At 42.3% G+C, this 9,053-nt stretch overlaps 1 long non-coding RNA gene across 1 annotated transcript; it reads left to right on the top strand.

The window, feature by feature from the left end:
- Nucleotides 1-7,008: 7,008 nt before the first annotated feature.
- LOC110704003 lies at nt 7,009-8,723 on the top strand. Its single transcript, XR_002507836.1, has 2 exons — nt 7,009-7,098; nt 8,711-8,723. It is a non-coding gene; the product is annotated as an uncharacterized LOC110704003 (long non-coding RNA).
- Nucleotides 8,724-9,053: the final 330 nt, after the last annotated feature.

The raw sequence follows: 9,053 nt of genomic DNA on the forward strand, positions 1-9,053 counted from the left end.
GACGGGTGAGGAGGGTGACGAGCCTGCACCGCCTCCGTCATTCACCTTCAATCCCCTTAACGCCCCGAACTTCTTTGACGGTCAGTTCGAGTAACTTTGCATATTTTATTTTGTTTTTTTTAAGCCCGCTTGAGCTTAAGTTAAACTCTTGTAGATATTACGGAGGAGCTGACAATGAAGCTACCTGGCCAGTCCCTCACTGGGGCGAACAGGAAGACCATGCGGGAAGCCATGGCCCGGGCCGTCCCCGTTGAGCAGCGAGATAAGCTGCGGGGAATTCATGAGGGCTTCCTCGGCCCAATGATCAACTGCAGCGCTGAGGTAACTTTTTCAACCCTCATACTTAGCCAGTTTTTCATTCTCTGATCTACTAACCCATTTTCTCTTGTGCGCAACTTTTCTTGCGGCTGACCACCTTCCTTAAATGGAAGGACAAAAAAAACTAAAAGCTGAAGCGTGCGTGGGACAAGGTCCTGAAGGCCCAAGATGCTGTTACTGGGGAGACGGCCGTCCAGCGCCGATATTTTGAGACCCAGATCAACGCGCTTTCCGACAAGGCAGCGCGGCAAGCAGAAGATCTGGTGAAGCTGGGCAAGGCCCTCGAACAAGAGACCTTTGCCAGGGACACGATGAGGCAAGAGAGGGACCAAGCCCTCCTGGACGGCCAGCGCTGGAAAGAAGGGTTCGAGGCCTCTAAAAAGCTCAAAAGTGAGGTGGCCTTAGCCCAAAAACACTTGAAGGAGGCCTTGGACGAGGCGGGCGCTCTTAAGGTCGAGGTGGAAACTTTAAAGAAGTCCGTTGAGGACTTAACTCTACAACTGAAGACATCTCGGCCCCTAGCGCAGACAAGGTCGTCTGCATTGAACAGAATGTTGAGGATAGGCTGAAGAGCCACTTCTTCGAGGCGTTCGAGCTCATGGTGGACGAGGGCGAGGCGGCCTTTTATCAAGAGCGCTTCACTAAACGCCTCAACTTCGTCTGCCTAAGGGAAGAGGCTAAGAAGGCCGGACAACCTTCTCCTGAGCTGAACGTCACACCAACAACCTCAGAGGATGTGGAAAATGAAGAAGTGGCAGCTGGAAATGACGGCGAAGTTGAGATCAAGGAGACGCCTGCTCGGGACACGTCCCTTCCCACTTCTTAAGAGCCCGTCCAAGGCCAGGTTCCAGCTTCTGCCCCAGCCGGCCCTTGATATCAGCTCTTTGTTCTGCCTTTTTTGGCCAATTTTTATTTTCTTTATTTGACGCATTTTTTGAGCTGTTTTCTGTAAGATATTTTACCGCCCTTCGAGCGGTCTTTTATTAATTCAAGCTCTGCTTTTCATTTATTTCATACTTAGCAAATTTTACATACTTTTAGCATGTTTTTGCATTTCGTACGCGTAATTTTTTTCTTTTTTTTCTGCACGTTTTTGAGTTTTCGTACAATGGGGGGTATGTCCCTTTATTCGGCGTACGCCTAGTCCATATTTTGAATAGTTTGATTAACTTGGTAGAGTTTATACCTTGAGGGGTATGATTACTAGTAAGTTAATCAAATCATAGTAATGATTGCCCTTGGAATAGGTGATACGCCGAATCAACATATTATTTGGCCGTTTGATTGGCTTTAAACGAGTTGTCCATTGAAACTATCGCTCGGACATGCTCAAAAAATTTCAAGTATTATCTCAGCTTAAATTTTCTAAGTTTGGCTGGGCTAGAATGCCTAGGTATGCCCATGCCCCATTAGAGGGGTTTCATAAGATACCTTACCTTTTCCGTCCGTCTAAGTGAGGAACGGATGTACACATGTGACTTAAGGTCAAGTCACTCAAATTTTTATTTTTTTTTACGACCGGGTTGCTGTGTTGCAAGCAACCTAGTTACAAATGACACGCGACGTTTCTGCGTAGACTATGAAAGTGCAATTACGCATAAGTAGAATGGAAAATAATATAACAATGTTAACTTTTCATTAATTTGTCAAAATTACATTGTTGTGGCCGTGCGGCTTACATTGCTCGGTCAACAGACCTAGCTGTATATACAGCTTTTGGCTAAGTACTTAAAACTTAAACATAATATTTCTTAAAGTTGTCAGTGTTCCATGTACGCGGAATCTGATGTCCGTTCATGGCTTCGAGACGGTAAGTACTATCTCGGACCTCTTCACTGATTTGATACGGCCCTTCCCAGTTTGGGGTCAGCTTTCCATCTTCATTTTCCCGACCCACAACCTCCATTTTCCTTAGGACCAGATCTCCCGTTTTTAGCGGATGCTTAGACACTCGACGATTGTAAGCCCTTGTCATCCTTAGGCGATAAATTTCATTCCTAAGTGCCGCATTGCCCCTAGCTTCTGGAAGGAAGTCTAGGGCAGCCTTCATGGCTTCCCAATTGGCCGCTTCGTCATATAGCATCACCCTAAGAGTGGGCTCATACTTCTCAATTGGGAGAACAGCCTCAGCGCCGTATACCAAAAAGAATGGGGTTTCCCCTGTGGAGCTCTTGGTCGTTGTTCGTATAGACCACAATACATTGATCAACTCTTCAGCCCATAGGCCGCCTGCCTTTTCAAGCTTGCGCTTGATACCATTGGAGATCAACTTGTTGTATGCCTCTACCTGGCCGTTGGCTTGTGGTCGGCCAACTGAAGCAAAGCAATGAGCTATTCCCTGGTCTTCCAACCACTCCTTAAGTTGAGGTGTTTTGAACTAGGGCCCATTGTCGAACACCATAGACTGAGGAATGCCAAAACATATAATGATACTCTTCCATATGAAGGCTGAAACATACGTCCACTTGATGCACCGTATAACCTCGGCCTCCACCCACTTTGTGAAGTAGTCTACCGCTACAAACACATAACTCCTTTGACCAGATGCTGGCGTGTACGGCCCTAAGATATCCATCTCCCATTTGGCAAAGGGGAGCGGACTACTTATGGCCCACAGACTGTTAGCAGGGCGATGGATCAAGGTTGCAAATCTCTGGCACTTGTCACATTTTTTCACCATTTTCATGGCGTCCGACTTTAAGCTCAGCCAGTAGTAGCCCAGATGGGCAGCCTTTTCAGCCAAGGCTCGTCCTCCAATATGAGAGCCGCACTACTCCCGGTGAAAGTCGTCCAGGACATCATGCCCTTTCTCAGGAGTAATACACTTCAGGTACGGCTTCACAAATGCCTTTTTAAACAACTCCCCCTGCTTCATTTCGAACCATGCCGCTCTCTTCTTCATCAGCCAGCTCTCTTTAGGGTCGGCCGGAAGTAATCCATCCCTTAAATAAGAAATGATCCCGTCCATCCAAGTGGAGCTTCTATCAATGATATGTACCGGCTCGGCATCAATACTCCTTCTTTCCTTTACCTCCCAAAATACTGATCTGGGGGTATCACATGATGCTGAGGATGCTAATTTAGAGAGGGCGTCCGCCTGATGATTAGACGAACGAGGAACTTATTGCAGAGTAAAATGATATAGGCCCTTGGCCTCCTTCTTGACAATCTTCAGGTATTTCATCATAGCCGGCTCCCTTGCCTCAAAGTCTCCGTTCACCTGGCCGACTACAAGTAGGGAGTCCGAGCTTACATCCACTTTTGTTGCTCCTACCGCCTTACACATTCTAAGGCCGACCAAGAGGGCTTCATACTCGGCCTCATTATTAGAGGCTTGAAACTAAAATCTCAGAGCATACTCAAACTTATCTCCCTCGGGAGACTGACATATGATACCTGCACCACACCCGGTAGCTGTTGCACTACCGTCCACAAACACCTTCCAAATCTGGTCTCCGGCCGGCTGAAGATCAGGCCGAGTCATCTCAGCTAAGAAATCAGCAAAGGCTTGTTCCACGATTGCTTTTCTTGGCTCAAACATAATGTCAAAGCCTCTCATTTCAAAGGCCCACTTGAGCATACGACCACTTGCCTCTAAACATGTAAATGGCTTCTTCAGAGGTTGGTCTGTGTAGACCACAATTGAATGTGCCAAGAAGTACGGCCGCAACCTTTTTGATGCAATGTACAATGCCAAGCCAAATTATTCAATAGGGGGGTACCTCAGCTCGGCGTTGTGAAGTACATGGCTGATAAAATAGACTGGGATCTGGTGGCCGTCCCGTTCAGCAAGCAGGACGACACTTAGAGAGTGTTCAAAGATGGCGAGATAGATAAATAGCTTCTCATTCTTGAGTGGACTGACGAGCCGAGGCAATGTATGAAGGTGGATTTTTAGCTGTACGAATGCTTCCTCGGCCTCTTCTATCCACTCAAACATGGCTTTCTTCTTGATGGTTTGAAAGAAATAACGACACTTATCCCCTGACCTTGACAGAAATCTACCAAGTGCTGCTAAATAGCCGGTCAGTCTTTGTACTTCCTTAATCGTCCTTGGTGACTTCATGTCCAGGACAGCTTGAATCTTTTCAGGGTTGGCCTCAATTCCACGTTGGTCAATAAAAAATCCGAGAAATTTACCCGACTCAACACCAAAGACACATTTCTTTGGATTTAACAACATCTTATGCTGCCTGAGTTCCGTAAAAGTTTCTCGCAGATCCTTCAGGTGGTTGGGCGGCTTTTGACTTGACAATCATGTCATCAATGTACGCCTCCATATTCCGGCCGAGCTGATCTCTGAAGACTGTATTAACAAGTCGTTGAAAGGTAGTTGGGGTATTCTTGAGGCCGAATGGCATAACTTTGTAACATTACAACCCCTGCTCAGTTACGAACGCTGTTTTCTCTTTATCTTCTTCCCATAAGGGGATTTGATGGAATCCGGAGTATGCGTCCATAAAACTCATCTGGGCATGCCTGGCCGTTGAATCAACAAGGAGGTAGATTTTGGGCAAGGGAAAGATATCCTTAGGGCATGCCTTGTTTAGATCGGTGTAATCCACACACATTCTCCAAGTTCCATTCGGCTTCTTCACGTGAACTACATTAGCTACCCAGTCTGGGTATTAACATTGCCGAATGAAACAGGTATCCAGCAGCTTTTTTACTGATTCCTCTCTTCTCCATGATTTCTTTTCTTTTGGCGGACAGGTTTAACGGCTAGGTTCACAGCCAGCTTGTGCACGGCCAGGTCAGGACTTATTCCTGACATCTCACCAACATCGAATGCGAATACATCTTTGAATTCTCTCAGCAGTTGAACTAACTCACCCCCAAGCATTCCCAAAGCTATAGTACCTATGCTAACTGTCCGACCTGGTTGATCTGGGTTAAGCACTATATCTTGGTGACTGCCAGCCGGTTGGGGCCTTAACTCTTCTAGCCGGCCGACAGTCATTAGCTTCTATGCTTGCTCTATCTTGGTCGCCTTTCGCTTCTGGCCTACTAGTTATGCTGGGAGTGAGGTTCCTTCTTCTTTTGGCTCGGGCAATTTTGGTCCGCGGGCTGTAGGCTTAACGGCCAACTGATTACATTCCTTAGCCATTTTATGACTTCCTTGGATTGTCCCAATTTTTCCGTCCGTCCTCTCGAACTTCAGCAGCATTAAATGAGGTAAATGACTTCTTTGGCTACGTTCAGTGTAGGACGGCCGAGTATGACATTATATCCAGTCAACTCTTTTACGATCAGGAAGCGGACAACCATATCTCTTCCATCCCCTTTTTGCCCAAAGCGGACAGGTAGGTCTATCCGCCCAACTGGGTGGATAATATTCCCCCCAAATCTTACCAATGGGTGAGTGATGTCTTGAAGATCATCCTCTAGGAAGCTTATATTCTTCAAGGCGGCTAAGCTGATCTTGTCAGCCGAGCTACCCGTATCAATCAATATTCGTCCAACCTTCAAATTGGATATCTTCATAATGAATACCATGGGATCATTGTGCAGGGCTTTGACCTCCCCCCGTTTAGCCTCGCTGATGATTACTTCGGGAAAGGATTCGGTCTTTACTGCATCCGCTTGCATCACCTTTCCCAAGTTCCACGCGTCCTGCTTCATCCCTTTCATGGTTGGGCCGCCCGAAGCAAAGCCTCTTGATATCACGGCCACAAAGCTTGAGTCAGTGCTATTCCCATCATCTTCCTTGTCTTTGTTCTTATCATTTTCTACCTCTTCTCGGATGTGTTGTTTGTCCGTGTGTAAGTAAATTTGGACTTAATCACATAAGAATTCAGCATGCCCTTCTCGGCTAGCTTGTCCAACAATCTTTTCAAATTGATGCAATCGTTCATGTCATGCCCCACGTCCTTGTGGTAATGACAGTAGTTGTTCTTATTCCTGTATTGAGCCGGGCCTTTCAACGGCTGTGGCTTTTCAAACTCAAACTTATCCTTGATTTCCATCAAGATGGAGTAACAATCCTTGTTGAACTCATACTGGGGATACACTAGTAGAAAAATGCTCATTTGCGTCGCCTTATTTGCGTCACCTATAGAAATAAATGACGCAAATAAGATATTTTGACAACCTTATAAGTAATTTGCGCCGGGCATTTGTTATAAAGCGACGCAAATGTCAAACATATTTCAACTTATTTATATTTACGTCGCTTTTATAAGTAGGAGCGATGCATATAACAATGTTATTTGCGTCACTCGTTTATTGACAAGTGACGGAAATAACCTTTGTGAGTCAATTGCGTCATATCTTTCATTACTGAGTGACGCAAATGACCATTACGACTTATATTAATTCTCGCTGCCTTCTGCTGTTCGAAATTCAATACTCCAAACCGTAGAAAATTCAACCCCAAAATTCCCAGAAATTCAACATCAAAACCCCAAAAAATTGATCGGTAAAACCCCTGAATTCCCCATTGTTGCTTTGCTGCTGTTCAACCCCCTAAACATCAGCGAATTAAGAGTAATACCTTGAGAAATTCGTCTTCATAACCTACCAATTTGACCACTAATCAAAAATCCCAACAAATGTGAGGCAAAACCCCTTATATTCGAGCAAATCCGAGCAAAAATCCCCTACTTTCTTGCAAAAAATCTACCCAAAATCTCCACGAAATTCAATTACAAAAAATCGAGAAAATTACCTTAATTAAATTTGAGAAAAATAACAATTGAAAGTTAGGGTTTGTACTCAATAATATGGAATTTTGGCTCTATTGTTGCTGAAGTTGCATATGCAAAATCGATTTCAAGCAAGGTAAGACCTCTTCATCTCTTTTCTTTTTTATCATGCACTTCAATCTACATAGATATTTGGATTCAATTGTAAATTAACAATGTTTCATCTACCTATTTTGTTGTTGTTTTTTGCATGAATTCTAGTTTTACAAGCATGTTTATAAATAACAGCTTTTTAGGGTTCATATTCGAATTTAGGGTTCGTCAAAATAGGATTTATACTCGATTCTAAGGAATTTTGGTTCTGTTTTGGTGAATTTATGTAGTTGATTTCACTATTTTGGTTCTGTTTTGGTGAATTTATGTAGTTGATTTGGTGAATTTTGATTTTACTATTTTATTGATTTTTCTCCAATCTGACTGTATTTTCTTTTATGTTTTGCTGCTCATTTTACAGTTTTTTAAATCTAACTGTTTTTTATTATTATTTTTTTTAATTGTTATGTTTTGCTGCTCACTCTGGTTGATTTTTCTCCTGCTACTACTTAGAGAAGCTCTTTCCCATATTTTTTAGCTCAAAAATGTTCCATGATATACTTGGCCGTGAAAAGATAAACTATGACATAGTGTTTGTATTGAAATAATTTTACCAGGTCGTTTTGTTAAAAATAAACGACCACTCCTAGCCTTGCCTTACACCCCTCAAGAATATGAGCATATGAGTTTACTTTAACACACCCAAGGCACGGTTTCTTCCAGCTTGTAGCAGCATCATTTTGTCTTAGAACAGAGGGGGGCAGCAGAACCTTTTTAGCATAGCCATTGTAATAATGAACTATCCTTGCAAACCCCGCAGCCAGCAGCACACTATTCGGATAATAAGGAAGACTCATGTACAGTTAATAAGGTTTAAATGATGTTTGTTTGCTCTAATATTCTGGATATTTTTACTATTTTAGTCTGAGACTTTAAGTCTTCCTTAATTTAACTCTGAGTATTGCTTTGTTCACAGTAGTAGTGTAGAACATAGAGGGGTTAACTATTCCCTTTTTTTTAAGCACTGGTCATGAGAGAAACATCTTATTGTAATCACGAGGTTTGCTGTAGTAATTTAATTTGTCTTTCTCTGAGATTTTAACGTCTCAATAATTAAGAAGAGCTAAAATTGCAAATTTGGAGTTGTGAACTGTAAATGTTTTGTGCTAGAGGAAATTTTCTTTCTAATATTTCTTTTTCCTATTGCACCATAAATATCTTGTATGTTAATTTGATATTCCTAAATATCTGACTTGTGTAATTGAGCAGGGTAATGGATGAACTACCAGAAGCAAGGATTGCTTTTAATGGTGATGGTCTTTATAGGTAAATCTCATTGATATCTTCTTTGTGCAGTAGATAAGGTCATGCATTAGTTCATGATTACAATGGCTATGTCACTCTTGGTTTTTGTATTAAGAAAATCCTGATCGAATTGTATAAATGCCATTCTTGGTATTTGTATTAAGAGGTTTTGCAAATAATTGGCATCAATCCTTTATTCCTCTGCTAGTATACTTAATTAGAGGAACAACTATTAGTATTTTCTTGGAAAGGTAATGTAGTTGTTTAAATAATTGTAGAATATTATTTTGTTGCTTTGATGCTTCATTCTCAACTCTGATTGTTTATTAATTAATTGTATTTGATATCAGGAACTGGTGACTTTATTTAAACTATTTGCAAGAGATAAAGGAAGTGGACTTCCATTATGGACTTGTTCGATCGTGTTAGGGAAAATGAAGATTTTGTCCCTAAATTGAATTACGCTGGCTTCAAATTCCATATTATTTATTGGATTATTTTGTTATAGTTCTTAGGCTTGAAATGAACGCATTTGATTTTCCAACATTTTGGTTGGTTTGGTGCTTGTGTTATACTTATTAATGATGAAGAGGTCAATATTGTTTTGTTGTAAACTTAGCGCATGTTGGACTCTTGTTTTGGATTATAGGCTTGAAATAAAATTTTGTTAATTGGTGTTGGGATGACGAGTAT

Source organism: Chenopodium quinoa, unplaced genomic scaffold, assembly GCF_001683475.1.
Source record: "Chenopodium quinoa cultivar QQ74 unplaced genomic scaffold, ASM168347v1, whole genome shotgun sequence".
Classification (NCBI taxonomy): Eukaryota; Viridiplantae; Streptophyta; class Magnoliopsida; order Caryophyllales; family Amaranthaceae; genus Chenopodium; species Chenopodium quinoa.